The sequence below is a fragment of the Lagopus muta genome, chromosome 7 (assembly GCF_023343835.1).
Source record: "Lagopus muta isolate bLagMut1 chromosome 7, bLagMut1 primary, whole genome shotgun sequence".
Lineage (NCBI taxonomy): Eukaryota > Metazoa > Chordata > Aves > Galliformes > Phasianidae > Lagopus > Lagopus muta.
In genome coordinates, this window is record NC_064439.1 from 17130677 (window position 1) to 17152504 (window position 21828).

At 40.3% G+C, this 21828-nt stretch overlaps 1 protein-coding gene across 6 annotated transcripts in view; it reads right to left on the reverse strand.

The window, feature by feature from the left end:
• The window catches only part of KIAA1217 (KIAA1217 ortholog), a 345692-nt gene that overhangs the window by 185497 nt on the left and 138367 nt on the right, over window positions 1–21828 (reverse strand). Inside the window, exons 1-2 of one of the 6 annotated variants that reach the window (XM_048951732.1) lie at window positions 9775–9841; window positions 8644–8756 (exon numbers count right to left, since the gene is read on the reverse strand). The exons of 3 other annotated variants lie outside the window; for them this stretch is intronic. The gene's annotated coding sequence lies outside the window, so the exon portion shown is untranslated. Of the gene's footprint in view, window positions 1–3907; window positions 4023–8643; window positions 8757–9774; window positions 9905–21828 lie in introns of those variants that run through there. 2 more of the 6 variants (XM_048951731.1, XM_048951733.1) reach the window with 2 other exon arrangements.

The window sequence follows — 21828 nt, forward strand, 5'->3', positions numbered from 1 at the left end:
TTCTGAGAAATTAGTGATTTAATGTTGCAGAGAGAATCTGAAACCCAAGATCGTATGGGTCAATGAAAGCAGAAGCAGAACTGTATTTCCATTTCCCAAGCTAGTGAGAAGAGAGACATGTGATACTCAGCAGAAACAGCTTGCTTGGATTTCTAGGGGGCATGTAATAAAGAAGAGATCCTTCCATGGGTTTAAAAAAAATAAATAAAAATAAAAATAGGAAAGAGCAAGCAGGAATAAAAGGCAGCTTTCCCTAGGGAGGGAGGGAGATTATCAGTGGCATCACAGAGGCATTTGCACTGGTCTGGGCAGCTCCCAACATCAGTGAGCTGGAAAAGGGCAAAGGGGGTATGAACTGAGGTGACAGAGTTTGCTGAGAATGTTACATTACTTAGCAATAGGCAGTTTTACTGCCTGAATAGGCAGTAAAATGACAGAAGAAATCCCTGTAGCAAAATGGTACACATTGGCTTAGAACAGACTATAACTCAAACTCTTTGAGTGATAATAACCATTTTGTGAAAATTTCAGCTCAGTGCTCATTAGGGATTAAAAATTCAAATAAATACTGGAAAATGTTAGGAAAAGAACGGCAAACAAGATGGATAATACAATTACATTACTCTACAAATCCACAGTCTAGCCAAATTTTAAATATAGCATGAAGTTTTAATTCATTCCAGGTCAAAAAAGATATAGCAAATACAGAAATGCTAAGAAAAAAAGGTGACCTGCATGATCAAAGTTATGGAAAAGTTTCTGTACAAGGAACAACTAAATAATGTCGACTCTCTGTTCTGGGAGCAGATGAATCAAACTTATGGTCAAGGTCCATAAACATGAGTAACAAAGAAAAACTTAATATGGGAAGACTGCTCATTGTCACTCTCCATACAGATCCAAGGCATTAAACAACACAAGTAGGCTAATGATTCAAAAACATGGATGTGAATATTAATTTCACAGACTACTATTATGGCACTAGAGAACATGCTTTAGTGATGGGACTCAGTAGGTCAGGTTGATAATCTCAAAGGTCCTTTCTGATCCAAATGATTCCATGGTTCTGTGCAGTAACGGTAAGCTAGGAAACATCTTGTGGGACATCTCAGTTGCTGAGTTTCCAAGAATTTTTTTTATTTTATTTTTTTCAAATCAACAAATTAATGGAAATAAATCGAGAACTATTAGAAAGAAAAAGGACATCATCCTTCATTTCCTTCAAGTGATCTCTTATCTATCTATTGCTGGGAGCTGGAATACTACGTACTGTCTTTGATACAGTATTCTCCCTTAAGTAACTACCAACATTTAAGACAAATTTGAAGGCTGGGCGCCTCTGACCTGCCACAACTACTCTTAAATTCAGTGAGGTACAAGAAGCACTACTGTTGACAGTTACACTTTCTCATACTTACTAACCACAGACAAATAGAAGCACTTGCATTACAACAGAAAAATAACAACCCCAGATCTAATCAAAACACTGCTGTGTAGTGAGAATTGTATGGAAATCTCCTCCTAGAGAGAGGATATGGGATAGAATGAATAGTGTGCAATAAGTTAAGTCATATCATTTCGTCTGCTGTAAAAAAAAAAAAAAAAAAAAAAAAAAGATCCTAAATATTTGCCTACACGGGAAAGTCAGTGTAGTGAAAATTAGAGAATGAATTTGCAGTGCTTCAGCTATTCCATCGAGATAGTGGACAATAGAGTACAAATCTTCCATGGCATCAGCATCCGTAGTTCTGGATACCATCAAGTGTACAAAGGTTACTAAACCTTTTGAACAAGGGATCAGTACAGCTTTGGGGGGCTGAGATCATCTTTTCTCCCTCATTAACTCCCTATTACTAAGAGGCTACTCTGGAGGACTTTAGGTGCCATGACTGGGGCTGAAACATAGAGTGGCACCAAGCCTCCCTTACTCTCCTTCATCTTTTAGGATACGGGATTCAGGGAAAGGGTGGGCAAGGCTTACTTAAAGATCAGTGCCCAATAATGGGACCTGACAGCAGCAGGGTTGTTGGTAATTCACTCATTTAAAAGAATGAAATCTGACTATTTGTTCTTGCTAACAGACACAACCTCTCCAGGAAGACAGGTGGAGAGGAGTGAGATCCCCTGAGCATTTTAAAGCCCCCACCACAATGCAGGGGGTCAGTGGAAGTAACTGTGGCATGGTGCCTTTGTGCTCTGACTTCCCCAAAGGCAGACTGTGATTTACTCAGTGCATGAGTCTGCACCCACACAAAAGGGAGGGCTGGGGCAGGAGAATTTACTCATCCGTTGATGAGTATTTATGCTCCTTTTTCAAAGCTACTTAAATTGGTCTTTTGTTTCTTGCTGGGCTGTGAGACACAATGAAGGCACCAGTTGTTTTGCCCCTGTAGTCCTTTGGAAATTTGCTTTCACTGTTTCCTGAAGTTATCTGGACATCTAACCAGCTCCCTGCACTCTCTTCCCCAGAAAACAGAAGCATTTTTTAGCTTTTTTTTTTTTTTTTTTTTCTTTTTGGTTAGTCAGGGGATTTTTCAAGGGCAAAGAATAATACACCTTTTATTAAGCAGCTATGCACAGTAAGAAACTTTTTACTAGCAATTTCTCAAGGAATGTTATGACTGGCTGACTTGAAAGTGGCCTATCCAGAATCTCATTAGATTTTCAAGTACTTTAGAAAGCAATTCTTACTGAATTATCAAACTTGCAAGAAAGCAATAGCAGTTTCATACCCACGACTACGTACTTCTGTGTTAACTGCAGAAGCATATCAGAGCAGTAAGGACTGTCGTGCTCGCGTGCCTGGAGCTACCGCAGGAACAGGAAACTGCTGGGGTATGTTGGAGAAGACTCTCATAAACATCTGATTTGTTTAATTAAATACTGTTTTCCAAAATATGACAGGGTGTACAATGATTTCTCTCAGTAAGTCTTGACCCAGAAAATTTAAGTGGTAAATAAACCATGAAAGCTTCATGGGTGTGGAGCACGTACAAGTCAAAACACCTTGTATAAGCAACCTCTGCATTTGCTGTTTGGTCAAAGCAGCCAAATCAGTTCTGCACTGGAAGCCAGTGACCCTGAACAGAGACCTGCAAATGTGACTGCAGATTGGCAGAAGCACTGGTTGTTCTAGAGCTACTTTACCCCCATCTGCAATATTGACACTGAAAATAGGAGAAAATAGAAAATAGGAGTGTGATTTCCCAGCTGATGGGATTTCTCCATGGATACCACCTAAGAATCCCAGAGCTTCCTTCTTCTGAAGGGAAGGTAGCCTGTCTCCCCTCGCCCATCTTTAGCCTTCGAAAAGACAAATGAGTATTGTAAGCCATTCACCTAGTACACTACTAAAGCAAAACAGGCACCTGCTGCACAATTACTCATCCCACTCATTCTAGACACGTATTTTAGGATGGGGTGAACTTGTCTCCAGAGATGTCTCTCCATGACAAAGCAGTATCCACATAAGTTTAAAGGCACTGAGAAGAGAACTGACAGTTAAGTGGTCAGCTCTCCACTGGAAGTAGTAGGAATCGTCTGAGAAAATCCACAAACGTGGCTCCTTAGATGACATCACAATTCATTCTAAGAATAAAATAATACACAGTTTTTATTTGGAAAAACCATACACTGTCTGAAGGTGGAAATATCTTCTAATGTTCTTAGTAAATTCCCACAATATTCTAGAGAGTGGGTAATTCCCATGTAGACTGTTTTCCTCATGAACTAATCCTGATTTTAGGCTCATGTTCTTGATTTGCTATTCAAAAACTTTCCTACTTCTATTTTTGCCCAACACATTTTATTATTGTTCTTCTGCCAGCAGACAAGACAATCAGTTTCTTAAATACTTCTCTCTCAAAACAAAACAATACAACCCAAACCATATTCTAAGGAGACTCACCATTGTAAAACGCAGCTTTACAAGCCAGAGGATGGTCTGTCTTTTCCCTATGCTACGCTTCTGCTTGCAATCTCATACCAGATGGAACTGCTGCATGATTCCTGGCCAGGCTTTGCAAGGCAAAGCATGAAGCCTGCTCCTTAACACTTCATAAGTGGTTGCTGTGGCTGTGCCAGAAAGAGTTGCAAACAGCACTTCCTTCTACACTTTGACCCCAATCCATGTAGACACGTCGCGGCATCCAGGCTGGGCTCTGCTGAGCATCGTGGGGATGTCAGTGCTGTGCAACATATGGAGCCAATGGAGCAGGTAACACTTCTCCCTCTCACACAAACTCACGACCACACTCTGCCTGCCTGCTTAGCTGCTTCATTGTTTATCGCTTCAATCATCACCAACAACATATTTTGCTTACAAAATATCTTATATTGCCCATTACAGCTCTCCTGGAAAAACAAATGACAAGAAGCTGTGACGCTTTGCAGAGATGAAGGCATAGTAAAAAGGTTGTGACTTCATAAGCTGGGTGTTTGGACTGGTGGGAGGCAGTCAGCTGGACTGAGGTGCGCAACAGCTCCGAGGGTGTACAACAGCTCACAGCTGTTTGCTTGACTACCTGCAGGAAAAGCAAGCTCCCAGCTCTGCCGGCATCAAAGCTGCTGTCCGTAAAGCACACAGCCCAGCAGAAGGAGCAGGAAATCAACGCTTGCATTGCTCCTTTGTGTTAAGACTTGTCTTAACTTGTTGCTCTGTGGTCATCACATGGCTACACTCAATGTCCTGCCAAAGAAATACATGCAATTTTGGCAGAACTAAACAAACAGCTTCCTACCATGGAAAGTCCCAAAGCCCTGGGAGAAGAGGTTGATCTCTGCCCAGTCTTTCAAAACTTCCCCTGCAGCTTCAAATTACTGCCTTCTAATGAAAGTAAGGGGAAATCAGATGAGCAGAGGAATCAGACTTTGCCAATAGAGATATTAACAACACGCAACAGATATCTGTTGATTTTGTGGTTGTGTTTTGTGTGCGTATGTTTCTGTTTCTTTGTTGTTTTTTTGTTTGCTTGTTTTTGTTCTTTAAACTAATGTTGAACTGCGTTTTCCTCACCCTCAGAGCCTGGAGGAGCGCGCCCGGAAGCTCCGCACGGCTCGGCCCGGCCCGGCCCGGCAGCCCGGCAGCGGGGGGCGGCGGGAGCGGTGCGCTGCTGCCCTCTGCCGGCGACATCGCGCTCGGAGGGGTCACGCCGGGTGCGGCCTTGGAGTGCTGCCTGGCATCTGAGCTGAAGGCAGAGCCTGGGCTGGACTGTAGGCCGCAACGCTGAAGCAGAGGTGCCAAAGGATGCAGAGAGAAAGAGATGCTGAATATGGACAGGTTGCTCCTGGAGAGGCCATGGCAGAGGACACGTAATCAAAAACAGACAAACAAGGCCGCAACATTGCCAGCCACAGTCTGCATCTGGATCTAAACAAAACTGTCCTCCATAATCCTGAGACTCCCACTGAAAACACGTTGAAAGAAATGATTTCTTTGAAGTACTTGCACCTGCACTGAAGGGCCAACACGCTCAGGTTTCCACAGACCAAGAGAAACGTCTCTTGATTATATAAATCCGAGGCTTGTGAAGCCTCATCTGACCTCAATTTCTGTGCCCATGGAACCTAACCATCACACAGATTAAATGCATCTGGTCTGGCCTTACTACTCTACAGCACCTACCGGCCCCTCAGTTCCTGCCGTGTCCTTGTCCCCAAGAGGTGGCCCTGAGCGAAGCGCTCTGCACAAACCCAAGCACCACATCCCATCAAAGCACTTTGCTGAGCCATGATCCTCATCTGAGGGAAAAGTTCAAAAAAATCCACCAAATCACACTAAGAAAAGTTCAGTTTTCTCAGGTGCTTTGTTTGGGAAACGTCAAAACGTGATCCTCTTCAACACTGAGAAGCAAAAGTTCTCTACACAGTGGGCATGAAAAGACTAAAAATTCTCTGGGGTTTCCCTAACATTTCATTCCTACTCAGAGTTAAGCCTCAGATAATTGACTCTCACCATAGCCCCAACACTGGCTAGGCTACAAGAGAATCTGCTGCAAGTCGGTATAGTAAGACTGATGAACCACTTAACTCTAGGTAAGGTCTCAAAATAGATCTTAAGTGGAAGACGATACATTTTACTGTGTAAAAACACAACACTTGTTTTAGCAGTTACATTTCTGATGCGTGCAGGCATGCACATTGTCAGTTTTTGCACTCACTGTAATTCTGTCAACATGAACATTCAGCTTCTAAAGGAAAGTTCAAGTATTCTGCTCTTTAGTTACTGGGTTTGCTGGTCTAAGATAGAAACAAAACAAAACATGAAGTCTAATACCAAACACAAGCTGAAAAAAATTGGATCACTCATATAAAACACCTGCACATGTGGGATATTCTGCATTATTTCTTCATATTACTGCATTTTTGTTACAGAGATGAGATTAGATATAAATATTAGAAACGTATTAATGTTGCCTATGGAAAGAAAAATATCAACGGAATTCATAGCTGATATGAAAAACAAACAACAGCCACCAAAAAAAAGGCAGGAAAAAAAGCTTCTACTTGGCAAAGTATACACACGTATTAGATAAAAGACTTAGAAAACAGATGCTACTTTTTACAAGCAGCCAAGATCTTCTAACATCCATACAACTTGTTAATCAACTAACATATGGTAACACTTTAGCAAAACACACCATTCTGATTTTGCATTTACACGGTCTGTTTCCTACAAAACTATTGTCGGGATTTGGCCAGTATTATGTAACTTAGTAATTTTATTCCTACATTTTAAATTAATCAGTAAGTGCAGAAATAAAAAGACAAAAGGTTTCAATCCAAACAACAAGTAAGCACTTATTTTCACAGAGTGCCCAATGATGGATGGTTTCCTCTTACCATGCTGAAACTCACCAGACTCTACAAAAAATTAGTATTTGCTACAAAATTACTACCTTAAAAATTTGCTCTGACTTCAAGCCCTTGAGGACCCAATGCATTGAGTTCTAAGGCAGTGCTAAACTGCAGAGGCAAAACTGGATGTAGCTTGGTAACATCTGCACCAGGTGGTTCCCAGGTAAGAATACGCAACTTCACTAGTGTGACTTTTTTTTCTAACTTCTATTTGATAGGCTTTACTACACATATTAGGCCTTACTGTTGCCTAAGACGACAGTTATGTACAATAGAAAGCTTCTAAACTCATACTAGGTAAAACGACACTGGCACAGGCTGCCCACCTGAGGGTGTTCAGGAAATGTGTACATGTGGCACTGAGGGATGTGGTCAGTGGGCACTACTGGTGGCAGGAGAACGCTTGGACTAGATGATCTTATAGGTCTTTTCCAACCTTAATGATTCTATAGATAAAGCTATCTTTTTTTAAGAATCCTACGCACTTATTTGTCCTGCCTCTGCAACAGCAAACTAGTAAATTAATCAGTGTTTCTGAACTGTAGACACATGGTATCTGCTTGCTGCAGTTCTTTTCCCAGTATCTGGGCTCTGCAAGGACACTGCAGCCCTGCAGGGCTGGGGCAGAGGATGCAAAGGCATAGGGTGTGGGTGCACAGGGCTCTGCAGCACGCAACACAAGCACTCTGCCATCACACCCTGCAGATAAGGCACAGCTGAAGAGCTCCAGGCAGAGCGTGGAGAGAGTGGGACTATTCCAGAATATGGAAAGCGTAAGCAACAACAAAGAAGTTTGACAGAGAAAGTGTATAAAGCAGTAGCACTTGTGGAGAAAGCTTAGGGGGGGTGTTTATGTTTTGTGTTTGCCATTTAAATTAGAGATAGGCACTTTTGAATATATATATTGCATATACATCTTCTGCATTTTGAAGCTAATAGGAGGGCTTTTGTTTTGGCTTTTTTTTTTTTTTTTTTTTTTTTTTTTTAACATCAGACACAAATATAGCATAATTTAAAAACACTTTTAAAGCACGGTCAGATGGAAGTGTGTTGGTGAGCATAAGATTGCCTTACAATTTCACTTCTCAGGCTTTGGAACCATAACTGTTGCAGTTCTAAGTTAAAAGAGATAATGGAAAAAAAATTGAGTACCTGAAATATTCTAAAAACACCCAACAAGTTTTATAGGCAAATGACCAATTTCCCTACAGGTTTACCAAAGGCAGGATAAGAATGAAAGTAGAGAATGTGAATTCTCATAACTTGTCTAAGATGTAGTTTAAAAGTTGAAATCTGAGCTTTCATTTGCAAGAAATGCAGAGACCCCAAATTACAGCAAAATAAAGTGATGTACATAAAATGATGTAAAGAAAATGAAAAAACTAAAAGTTGCACAGTATTTGTATATCTGATTCTTCAAAGCAAACTTAAAATTCATGTAGATAGACTGGAAGGCAATTTAAAATTCTCAATTTGTTACTGACCAAACTTCAAAATATCCCATGTATACACCTACATGCACATAAAACTATGCTTTTGTTTTTGATAGTGTGTCCATCCTTCTATATATTGCTGATTATCAACTAAATTATAAACTCTAAGAGGCACAGTAAACTCCTGTACAGCGTGTGGTACACTTGTCTGCTGAATTCTGCAGCATTGTTAATAATATACTATAATAAACAACATTTTCATGTAGATTGCAGAAATCCTCTCCCAGGTGAATATTTAACTTTCATTAAAAAGTAGTCATCGTCTTTTTTAAAAGGATACATGAACAAAACTAACATTAATGGTTTTTCCTTTAGGCATGCACATCTGACAGAAACCTGTAAGAAATCCAAGCAAGGTGATGATGTCTCTGGGAGATGAAGGTGAAAACAAGTCCTGCCTGGCCAAGTCTGGAAGAAGAACATGGGACGGGATGAGACATTTAGCAGAGGAATGTGCCTCTTCTTGAATGTTAGCACGTATGTGACAGGGATAGTGTGTGAGGATGGCACACCTGGGTATACAAGCAGCTTTACAAGCAAACTAACTTCACACCTGCAGGAACATTTTTGGCTTGAAAGGGCTTGCAAACAAACCCTTGAAAAATTAACTCCAGTTTCTTCTTTCATTTTCATAAATTATTTTCTTTTGAATTTTGCTGCACAAAAGTTTAAGAAAGTCCCCGATTTGCTTATAAAACCTATGTTCTCAAGGACAACAAACTAGAACAAACACGAATTTTCCACCATTTAAAGCTTTAGGGGTGCTGAGTTTTTTTAGCTTCTGTCCCCACAGGGGCCAATAAGCATACATGGGCATCTATCTTCCCTTCTCCCACAGCCTGCCATGCCATCTGCTTCCAGCATCCTTGTGCTTCAGGATTAAGCAGAAAATGATATATTCCTTCAACATCTCTCTGCTTTTGATTTAAGTGAAAAAGCAATACATCTCGAGAAACACTTCAATTTTAATATGTTCACCTACTAATAGACCTAGCTCTGCCCTGAGAGAGGTGTAGAGTGTGAGGCTACGTCCTCGTTTCTGAATTACTGAGGAAAGTATCCTAAAGCATCCTAAAACATCTGAAAAGATATATATATTTCAGATGAATGGATGGGTAAAATTACCTGTCTCTCTTAATCCAAGTTCCTGGATAATGTAATGTGCTACAAATCTCACAGAGGTACAGCAGCAGCTCAGGCAGATGCTTTGCAACACAAGCTGCAGCTCATCTGCTGTTTTCTTTTTTAACTGAACATTTTGCCCTTCCTTTATCACCAAATTTGTATATACCGAGTTCAAAGTTATAGCCAATCTGCGCAGCTCTCCCTTAGCAAAGAAGGTTAAATGTACTACATTCACAAAACAATGAATTTCCCAAATAATAACAAGATTAAATTAAAAAGTATATAATTTTTTTTAACTTACTGAACTATCCTTCTTCTCCAGCAAAACGGTCTGCATCAGCTATTAGCAACGAGAAGGGAATTTCCTCCTCCTCCAACTATTCTTGAAATAGATTGCAGTAAGTCTTCCTTCCCAGCCTTAGCCTTCAATAGCAAGAGGAAACTACTCTCAATCTGCAAGCAGGAACAGCCTCACCAACTTGTGACAAACAAACAAACAAACAACCCCCTCTCTAAATTTTGGCCACCACTTTACTAAAGGTCAACACAAATGTTTAAGAAAGAAGATCTCTATGAGCTGTTTTAAAAGACTTCCTACTGCAGAAACCTAAATCATAGCACAATGCTTATTTGCCTTTTCTTTCAAGTCCGGAAGGGTCTTTGTTATGATCACTTATAGTAAGGAAGTGAATTTTCACTCACTTTGTATGTGTATTTTTATAAGCTAATCCTGTAAATAAACCTACAACACTTTGTGGAGAACAGTAGAGGACAGATTGCCTTTGCCATGTTGAGTGAAAATCTGTAGAAACACCACACACACCCTGGTAAGCAGTCAGAAAACTAAAACAAGCTGGTACCAGCATCCTGACTTCACTCCAAGCAGCTACCACTGGTAGGCAAGGAAAAGGCAAAATATTTACCGAGTGTCTGTATAAACGTGCACAGCATGGAACAACCTCATTTCTAAAAACTCAATTAAATGAAAGCCAAATCAACGTCAAACCATATACTGAACTCTGCAATCAGCACTGTCTACAGCAGTGATGAAGGGTGGGCTCTGGCCCATGTGTGAGATGCTGTGCTCAGTAAGTGAGAAAACAGACAGGTGTTTGTTTGTTTTTAAAAAGACACAATGTTATCTGTCCCTTCCTCTTCATTTCTTCAGCCTGGACCAGTTGGCTTTCTAATTTAAAGGAAGGGAGCTTTGTTCAATAGATCATGAAGCTCTTGTAGAGCTCCCTTTGTACTGTCAAAGGTCTTGTAAAGACCGGACGCTCCTGCAGCCACAGCTGAGGCAACCTTAGCATCACTTATAGTCTCATGAAAGGCACAGGTCCATAACTGTCCCAATATAGCTCACGCCTTCGCCCTGGGTCTAATAATGGTATTTGAAAGCTCTGCTGTGCTATGAGCACTTAAGCCTTGACAAACCCTTACCTGGACATTTCTGTGAAGATTACATTGAAAAAAGAATCTCCATGCAATTTCCTGTAGCACTAGATGGTAATCACAGACATCTTCACTATATCATGCCAGTCCCAGATTTACCAGTCCCTTACTCTCATCTTTTTCTCACCATGCAATACACTCGAGAAACAAAGAAACAACAATCTAGTCCTTTATGTACTTTTATATGAGGCAAAAGTATTGTAAGAGCACTACAGAATCATTAGCGTACATGAAAAGCAAGAGAAAAAGAAATTCCTTCCTGAGAATGTATTTTCTTCCACCACTATCAGTCTAGGATACTCCGAGCCATGACTGGGAAGACTAAAGCACTCCTGACCTCTCTATGGAGGCTACATTCACTGTATCAGCAGCCCAGGCTCCTCTTTCTGTCACTGAATCTAGACAACCAAAAGTCATCCATGAGAACAACAGATTGAACTGGAATTCATCCCTAACTCAGAGCCTCGATGTAACAGAATGGCTTTTTACTTTAAAGAAATGCAGTTTATGGGCAGATGCTCCATCAGTGCAAAGAGAACGATCACAAACTGAAAATAGAAACTTGGAAAAACAAAGCGTGCAGGAAATCCAGAAAGAACAGTGTTGGAGTCAATATGCCAAAGGAAAGAGCTGAAATTGAAGGCACTCTACTGGGGAAAATATGGTGAAAATATTTCCACAAGTTTTTTGGCAAATAAATCTTTCATTAAGAAGGGAAATAAAGCTGAATATGCTTCTGGGAGAAACACAAAGAGAGCAGAAAAGGCTTCACCGCACATGGCTACGTGCCACATGATTAGCAGCAAGTGCTCCTACTGTGTAGGCAGAAGGTATGAAAATGCGCCAATATACTGAAGTCTTGTCCTGGGAAGGCACATGGCTACACTTTGATTAACACTGGCAGTGCCCATATTTCCCAAAACATCAATAGAAGTGGTTACAGATCCATTTAGTTAATGATTCTTATTTCATACAAGAAAAAGGAGTGTCGACTCAGACTAATTAGATTTCCATACCAAAATCCAGGTTCATCTGAAAACCAGACTAAACGCTAACAGATGCTATCTTGATTTGATAGCTAAAATCCAAGACAGCAGTTCCCAAAACAAAGTCCCAAACTCCACAGATTGCAAATTACTCACGGCACTTCAAAACTGAAATCTCATTTTACATGTCCAGAAAGCATCCATGGGAGGATCAAGAATGTGGTTATCACTACTATATACCTATAGACATTTCTCCTGCTTGGAGGAGTGGGGAAAGGAGGGTGGCATCTGGTACCCTGTCCTGGTATCCTTCATCCTCAGCTCACCTCTAAACCAGGCAGAGATTTCTAGTGAAGGGAAGAAGCCCTGTCCAGGGCCAGGTGGGAAAGGGAGAGAACGGCACCTGCGTCCTCTCTAGAAGTAAAGTAACATGTAAGTATCATTGGGAAGACTTGTTTCTATTGCACTGGTGCTTGGTTACACCACTCTTAAGGCTAATGCCATTATTTCTGCTCTGACAATCTTTATGACAGTGAGATCAAAATATTTATACAGATTTAATTTCATCTTCTAGATGAGCTGAACCAGATCCAAGATGTGACTAAAAGTTGGAGGAGGGAAGAGGCTTTCCCACCCCTAACCCTCAGCTGTCTTATTACTCTTCTTCATATTTCCTTGCTGCCACCTACACTTCTGGCCCAGCATCAGCCGGAACTGCAGGAGTTAAATCTTCTCCATTAACCTGCAAGCCAGGGCACCACCCTGGCAAGGGGAAGCTGGAGACAAAAATCTCAACCAAAAGAGAGTCCATTGTCAGAAATGCACGTGCTTCTTCTGGACCGAGATCTCCATCACATGGGCACATTAAGACCACAGGACAAGAAGCAGGTGTTCAAGTCATTCCTTTGTGTTTATTCCATTTAAAATGCACCATTGATACCATCTCTATCTCTGCTCTCGCTGCCTGGACGTAACTGTTGGGCATCATGGAGAGACCAGTAGTAAATTTGACCCTAAAGATATGGGAATTACTTTGAGTTGGAGACTTGGCATAGCAGCGACTGCTGAATGTCAGAAAAATTCACTCCTAGGTCCTTAAAAGGAATTTTCTAAGATCACAAGTTGTCTAGAGTAATTTCATTTAAATCATAAAATAGAATCAGCTTAGATTAAAGATCATCTAGTTCCAAGCCCCTGCTATGGGCAGAGTTGCCAACCACTAGGTTCTTGCTCCAATCTGCCTGCATCCCTACAAAGAACAAGGGAAAAATACAGCCACTATCAAATAACATGTGAGCTGCCCAGTACTTCAAGGACTAGCTAAGGAGAGAAAAACTTACAACTTAAAAAAGCCCACTAGAATAGAATAAAGAGAATCCATAAGTGGGTTTAAGAGGAAGCAAAACCTGAATGCTGCTTTAGAGTCACAACAGCTAAAGACAAAATACTGGAGAGTCAAGGAACTAGAAAGCTGATCCGTTAAAAAAGGCAAAATTAAAATTTAATACAGTGAAAATGAAGAGCATCCTAATAAAGCTACGTGACTATTAGGAAGATATGTGTGAATGCACCTTATTAAAAATAAGTAATGTCCAACACAAAGCTGGAGCTTTGTGAGTAAATATAGTGAGGAGTAGTAAATATACGGTCCAAGAACACACATTATAGATAAATGGTTCTGGAAGCTTTAGTAAAATACATACTCATTGCCTCAAACAATCAAAACAGAATCAAAACAGAAAGGCAGAATGGACACAAAAATGGACCTCTGAAAGATATCAAATTATAAGAGGTGTAACCCTGTAGTCATAGTAGAAACTGGTGGGGGGAATATTAATGCACAGAGCTGCATCCTTAGGAGGGGGATGGAGAGGAGGAAAAATGTCTAATTGTAATTAAACTGAATAACCCCAGATGTGCCAGGTCTGGGAGGGATTAGAAGTCCCAGTATGAATTCAACCATTATCTCTAGAAAGAGGGTACAGACCCTGGTAGAGTAAAAGGATGAAGTTTCTAAAATACAGAACTATTCTGGAGCCAGTCAGCATTTGTCAGAGAGTAAATATAGCCAGATGAAGGCATCTGAATTACAGATTGTATGTATGTCTTTTATGAGGCACTCACAGCAACTGGGAAGTTTCAAACATGATGGACAAGCAGAATGTAAAGGACACCTAACTATCCCATCTAGCCAGCTGCAAAAGCAAATCTGTGTTGATTTATTATTATTACTACCTGGTAGTCTGTAGTGCCGCTAAACACTTACGTGTTGCAAATATCTGGTGCTCACAGTCATTATTTTACTTCATGTGCACTAAAATACTACTGCAAAATGCATGGCTGTCTTCTTTTGCCTGTTATGACAAAACTAACAGAAAAAGATTGTTCTCAGCTGTAATATATTACCAGAGTATGGAAACGGATCTCAGAGAAAGCAACTCAGGTCTTCAAGGGAGCAAAAGCAAATAGCGAGAAGTAAAGGAAGAAACAGCCACAAACACCTAAAAATAGCAAATCCAGTAGGAAGTTTCTCCACAGAGATTTAATCTGCTATTGTACTCAGATCCCGGTGTTACGAGTTAGAATCTACCAGAAGCTATCATCTTTAATACATCATCTCCTTCCTACTGTTCTTTAAAGCAAAGAAGCTGATTAAACATCCTGCCACACTCCGGTAACCTTAGCAGTCCATTTCTTCATTTCGTACTGTAAAAGGTCAGTTGCATGTTAAATTGTTCCTCTTTGTGTGAATTTGCACTAAGCACAAGACTAAGTCAATAAGGGCTGTACTTCTGCTCTCTCCCAACAAACCAAGCACTAAAAAAGTAGTAGATGGCATCTCATTTCACAGAGATTTATATATATGAATACTCTCGCTTGTTTTAAAAGTTTGGATTTTACTCTTGCCTAGTGAGACTCCACATTAAGTAGCTTCTTATATTTCACCAGGACATTAATCTCTGTCAGAGCATTAAAAAAAGTTAACACCATTATCCTCATACTGCAAAGCAGATAAATATAGCGCTTCATAGTCCAATGCCACGGGTCCCAAACAATACTTTCCATCTCTTCCCTCTAATCTCCATGAATGCAAAGTTGACAAGTGGTTTCCGTAGTTACAACAGCACACGGAGTGGGGGTGGGACAAAGATATTCCCAAACATTTCCCTATATGGAGAAACAGGCAGGCCATAACCATTTCCACCAAATGGAAAAGAGCGAACAATCTGCACAGCAGGAATGCTAAGTTTCTGCCTAAGGCAAGGACTGATGGACCAAACAGCTTTCCAGTACGTGTGGTTGCTTGAGTTACAGAATACAGCCTACAGGGTGGTAATGTTTAGTGGGCAGTCATGATCTGCTCTGAGTTTCAAGTTGTCAAACTGAGACAAAAGGCAGGACTGACCTTCACAGCATTTCCTGTTATGTGCTTCAGGTAACAGTGGCCTGAATGAGCAGGTGGATGGACTCTGTACCAAGCCAAAATATATCAGCTGTGCACTCTTTACTTGCTTGGAAAATTCATCCTAAACCTTTCAGCCCCCTTTCCCTTCCCATCAGGCTTTAAAGCAGTAATAGGCACTGTGCACTGGTGAGGTTGGGTGGTCCCCTTGGTATGTGTAACAGAAAGAAAAGGACAGGCAATTATTTACAGCTACCCAAAGCACACACAGAACTCCTGATTACAGAGACAGCATAAAGCCCAGCCTCACAGGATAAAAAGGCAATACATCACAATTGGAATACACAGTGCACTTATCACTCTTGGTATTTGCATTTGCTAACCTTTGAATCTAATAATACAACATTAATATTCTATTAATACAATGCTTATACAACATTTCCTTTCTTTTTCTTCAATGTATGAAGGGAACTGTCCTGTCAAACAACTGGGCAAGATATTGCTGGAACATCAAATCCTTTATTCAAAAAAAAAAAAAAAAAAAAAAAGCACAGAATTCCTTGAGTAGTGCACACAAGGTAGCAGTGCAGGCTGGTTGTACCTCCTCCCAGGATTTGGGCATAACAGCAAAGAGTTACAAGAGTCCTCCAAAAGGCAAGCACCTTCTGAGATGTAAGCAATAAAGAACATCTGCTACTAAGACAAAGTAATGAACCACCTGCATGGGGAGGACAGACTAGCCCTGCTCAGCCTATCCCCTCCAGACACACAAGACTATTGTATAACGTAGGAGAACGAACGTGGAAGAAAAAAGTATTATTTTTAATTCTGGCCTTGTATCTCCCAAGACATAAGCCATAGTTTCATGAAGTTATTGTTATTAGATCATGAATCATAGAATGGCTTAGATTAGAAGGGACCTTAAAGATCATAGATCACCAAGCCCCCACCATGGGCAGGGCTGCTCTCACCAGCTCAAGCTGCTCAGGGCCCCTCCAACCTGTCCTTGAGCACCTCCAGGAATGGGGCATCTACAGCTTCTCTGGGCAGCAGTGCCAGTGCCTCACCACCTTCCGAGTGAAGAATTGTAGTCTCATGAACAAGCATGCAGGGAGAAGGTCAGTGCAAGAAGACATTTCTTTGTCCTTCAGTCATTTCCTCTCAGTTCCCATACACTCAAACCCCTGAGCAGCTACACACCAAACTGTGACAGGTCAGCAAACTGATTTTATTTTATTTTTTAATTAAACCAAAAGCTAGTCTTTTTTTTTTTTTTTTTTTTCCTTTTTTTTTTTTTTTTCCTTTTTTCTTTTTCTGGGTTGCTGGCTTCACTGTAAAATAGAACTCACACTGAGAGGCTACTTGAAAAGAGGAAATGATTAATTTTAAATTGGGTTAAATTCTAAAGTAGTGAATTAGTGAAAATATTATTCCATGTATTTTTTGAAAATGTAACCATAATTTTCTCCACCAATTCCAATAGTGCTTATCCTTTTAAGTTAATTTAAATTTTCTTTAAAATTTTCTGTCCCCTGCTGGGGACACTTAGGAGCGCTGAATGCAAAGCAGAGAAGATAATTATATGCTTCTGTCACCAGATGTAGCCTATAGGTATGCTGGTCCCACTACATTCAATTTCATCTATTTTTAATAGCAAAGTGGTCCTGAACCCTCCCAAGTCTGTCTTGTGCACCATATGACAGCAAGCCTGTGTCAGCAACACTGTAATACAGTTTTTCAGAAGAAGAATGAAGAGCAAATTCTCCACTTGAAGAGAGATTTATCCCACAAAAATATGCAACACATCATTACACAAATCAAAGCCCAGGCAGGACATCAGCACTTGAGTTTTATGGAAACTTTAATGGGGAAGGGTCAAGGATTTGATCTGATGTCCAAGCAAAATGTGAGTTATAGCTTGTACAGTGGCACCTCAGTTTTGCTGAGAAACTATTAATTTGATATTATGAAAACAAGATCTTCAGCTATGAGGTTCCCTTATACTTGGAGCCTTTGACCCTGGTTTATCCTGGAGTTCAAGCCCTGATAATCCGTGTGCTTGAAGCTCATCTTGGTGGATAATGGAAAATTCTGCTCCATTTCCTCTGGGACTTCATGCTCATTAGTCACAGCATACCAATTAAAAGCTTTGTTAGAAAACCAGAGGAATGTGACACAGCACATGTACAAACCAGGAAGCTTCATTCACATATAGCATGGATGAATGGCTCTGTATGGAGAGCCAAGCATCGCATTAGCAGGTCGTGTGCATCAGCATGCAAGATCAACAAAAGACATGCAAGAATTTTTGTCAGCACTCTCAGTAAGCAATGGATTTTAATTTTGAACAATGAGAGTTACAGTATTTTTCAATGCCTACACCTTTCTTCTAACCAAATATAAGGCAAATTTTTGTTTAAATTTACATTTTCTTGCTTGCGTTGGTAATCATCGAGTAGGAAATTACTAACCATCACACCAGCTACCAGCCAGATTATTCTCTTAACTATTAGAGGTGAAGCTGGGGTTAGTGCCATGGCAAGGTACTTATGAATTAGAATAACAACTATTTTCAAAAGGGATTATTGCCACTATGAACCACTGTTAAGCATCTGTAGAAGCAGTTGTTAATTAAGGAAAGAACAGAATTCAGACTCAGCATCTGTACTCTGATCATGCAGCTAATAACCAACTCTGCCTCACTCAAAACAGATGTGGGATTTAACACTCATATTTTTGCAACAGTTTATACTACAGATCTTAGCTAAACTCTTTAATACAGAGCTTGGAAAAAAATAGCTACAGCTAAAAAAAAAAAATCATTGTGTTACCTACTTCATTAACCTTTAATTCTATTGTAGCATTTTGCCCATAGTGAACAAGCTGTTCTCAAGAAGCTTTAGGGTTAACTCACATTGACAGCACACTATAAGCCTCACAGAGGCAATAACTCCACCTTTCAACATGTATCTTCATTTCTACCATTCACATGTGGCTCAATGGCAAACTTTAGCATATTTCTTATATTATAGACAGAATATTTTGTAAAATATTCCATCGGTGACAGAGATGATCACACTATGAAAACTGCAACATGAAAGATCAGTTGGAGGAAAAGATATTATTGAAAGATAAGAGTGTCTTATAACCACATGAAATGGCCTTCAGAGAGGGAGCAGGGACCTGCTGGAGCTGAGTCTTTACTGAGGACGATGGACTTGGGCCCAGAAATCTTCACCTCTGCCATCCTTGCATCCCCTTGTGCCACCACTGCGCACGCTAGCTGCCCACTCATAGAATCATTAAATCATTAAGGTTGGAAAAGACCACTGAGATCATCTAGCCTACCCACCTACTCCACCATTCCCATCAGGCCATGTCACTCAGTGTCACATTCACATTTCTTAAACACCTCCCTGGGCAGCCCGTGCCAACACCTCATCACAATTTCTGAGAAGAAATTTTTCCCAATACCCAATCCAAACTTCCCCTGTCACAATTTAAGGCCGTTACCTCTCATCCTATTGCGGTCTGGCACCTCCCTGCTCCAACCAATTTGGCTGACCATTAGTTGGAACTCACTAAAGCCAAGCTGGACAATAGCTGCCCCAACAGCAACACAGGTGCTATCATTCTTTGCTTTATCACTCAGACCCATTGCTAGGGAGTTTCATGAAAACTTATGTAGATGATCAAGTCTCCTCCCTTCCCTGATGTCAGATGATTGGTGGGAAGCAAAGCCAATGGAAATTCCAAAGAGAGGTAAGGAAGCTAAAGTTGGTTGGTAGGTTGGGTCCTTCTGCAACCCAACTCCTCCCAGCCACCATAATGAATGCTTTCTCTATGAAATGCTGGATTTTCCTCATGTTTAGGTCTGATGTGAAGTTACTCTGCCCAACAGTGGTGAAAGTGAAGGTGCAAAAATAACCTGAAAATCAAGTGATAAATAAGAAGCTGCTTCATATGAATTCAAAGAACAAGATTAAAGTTTCTGAGAACTCTGGGGATTTTTCTGCCAGTTTTCTCAGTACTCTTATTACAAATCCATATCCTGTTTGGGAGATGCAAGCAGGAGGCAGAGTAAAAGCTTTTGAAAACATTCTATGGGATCCTGAAAGTAAATAACTGAGAAGTTCTTGGTTTACTAACCAGAGTTAAAAGATCTCCTAACACCTCCTCGCTCCATCCCCAGCGAAATCCAAAAGAGATTTTGGACTCCTCATTTGCTTCCTGGGTTTTGAGCATTTAAGTCACAGGATGATGATATACTCACAGTTCATACTTTGTAAATCTAGATTCCGTTTTGTTTTGTTTTTTGTTTGTTTGTTTTTTGTTTTTTGGTTTTTTTTTTCCTGAACTTGGAGGTTTTAACCCACTTCTATGATTCCAGGAATTGGAACACCACAAAAACCAAAAGCCGAAAAAAAGATACAAGATTTTTTTTCCTATCAAAACCAATGACGCCTTGCTTAATGCATTTATCAGCTCACATTCATACTAAAACAAATTAATAAAGTAATAAAAATAGGATTGCTATTTTTTAAGATGTCTTAATTTTCCTTGCCCAAGTGCCTTTTATTTTGGATCAGTTTGGTGAGTGCTAACACACTAATCCTAATGCTAAGTAGCCACAGGAAAACAATCTTCTGTTGACGTTCACCAGGACACGGCACACACAGTCTCTCTCTGTTGCAAATATCTGCTTTTTTGTTGCTCTGATTTTTCACATTGCCTTTTTTACTTTATGTTTAACGGATATAGCTGAAAGTAAAATTTAGTCCACTGTCTTGAGATAGCTGAAGTCTCATGCATTCAGTGACACATAAAACCTATTTGCACTTTAAATGGAATGTTGTTTTAGCGTTAAAATAATTCAAAAGCTAACCAGTAATGTGTGCCTGTCCTTCTAAACACCCACTGTAAAAAAGTGGAAAAATCACTCGTGAATGAGTGGAACAGAACTTCAGGATAAATATTTGGTTTTAGATAACTGCATACAGTCCATAGGAAAGAAAAATCTACTAATAAAAAAATAAAATGCAGATGTATAGACATCCTGAACTAGTAACTTAGCCATTTGCATCTTCAGAAGGGTGAATGTTTCAGTATACAAAACACATGTAAACTAATGGATTAGTACAGTAATTCTTTCCTGTAGAACAAAATAGTTCACATTCACTTATAGTAGAAGTCTAAAGAAGTACCAATTTGCTATTTTCTTTTTAAATTAATCCAGAGTTTCCAGTCAGTAAACAAATACAAAGCACCTGAGGGTTATTTTGCTGGGGTTTTTTATTGTTGTTGTGGTTTTTTTCCTGTAAGGGTTTGTGAAATCATTTGGCCTTCTTTGTATTACATATCTCAGCATACCCATTTTAGCTTAAAGAAAGACTCAGCTTTTATTAAAAAATGCATATATGGATAAATCACATTGTGACTTTTTCCTCTGTACTCCCAGAGACAACCACCACCGCCTCGCTCCTGTCGTGTTACGGTAACGTGAGGACTTTTGAAGCAAACTGAAACAGGCTCTGAAGTTGTGCACGTTAAAGGAAAACACATGGAGGATTCTCTGCTGCCGCCTCCCCACCGAGACACAAACTCAAGGAGGTGAGGAATGTACTTATCAGGATGCACTCAGGCCATTCTGCGCCGCATAGTCAGACCCTGCCCTAGCCACTGCTCATCTCCCTTCTAACACTATTCACATTTGGAAATTCTTTGTTTTTCTGTTCACATAAATCTACGTGCTGCACACTGAGTTTGTGCTTAGCTGTTAGTTCCTCTTGTCGCCTGTCCACAGCCCTCCATCCCTGCCCTCTGCCCTTATCTGAGATACGCAGCTTCAGGTTGCGCACGCAGTACCTTGCAAAAGCATGATCTGGAAAATTAATTCTTGAAAGAATTTTTTTTTTTTTTTTTCTTCCCCCTTCTCATCAAAAATATGTTTCTGTTTCTGGAGCCTGCATGGATCACTTTCCAATCAGATGGGGGTATTGGCTGTGCTGGCACACGTTTACCTTCCGTGCAGAATGGGAGCTGCACACAGCCCAGTGCAGGAATAGTTCTAACCAGCAACGTAACCTATTCTGTCATACTTACACAGATAAACTCTCAGAAAGTAAACAACAAAGTTCTTCTTTAAAAATTGTAATGATGATGGTGATGATAACAGAAAAGCTTCCTAGAGGCACTGTCCTGCTTTTAGAGGGGGATACTTTTCTGCCCTCTGTTCTTTGCCTTAGCAGCCTGGTCATTCCAAAACAAGATAGATATCTAGCAATCATTTTGACTCATTTTTAAATGCTTCCTTCGCTGATTTCCTTTAAATTTTTGAAAGGCCTGTCCTTCAAACGCACTCATAAGACCTGGGAGAAACCTCTCCTTGTCCACCTTTGAGTGTTTGGGGCAGTGCAATGGAAACACTCCCCAGAAGGGCTCTACGTTTCTGTACTAAAGGAGCTTGTTCCACCACCCCATTTAGCAGCCCACTACATGCTAGATTCAGTTATTT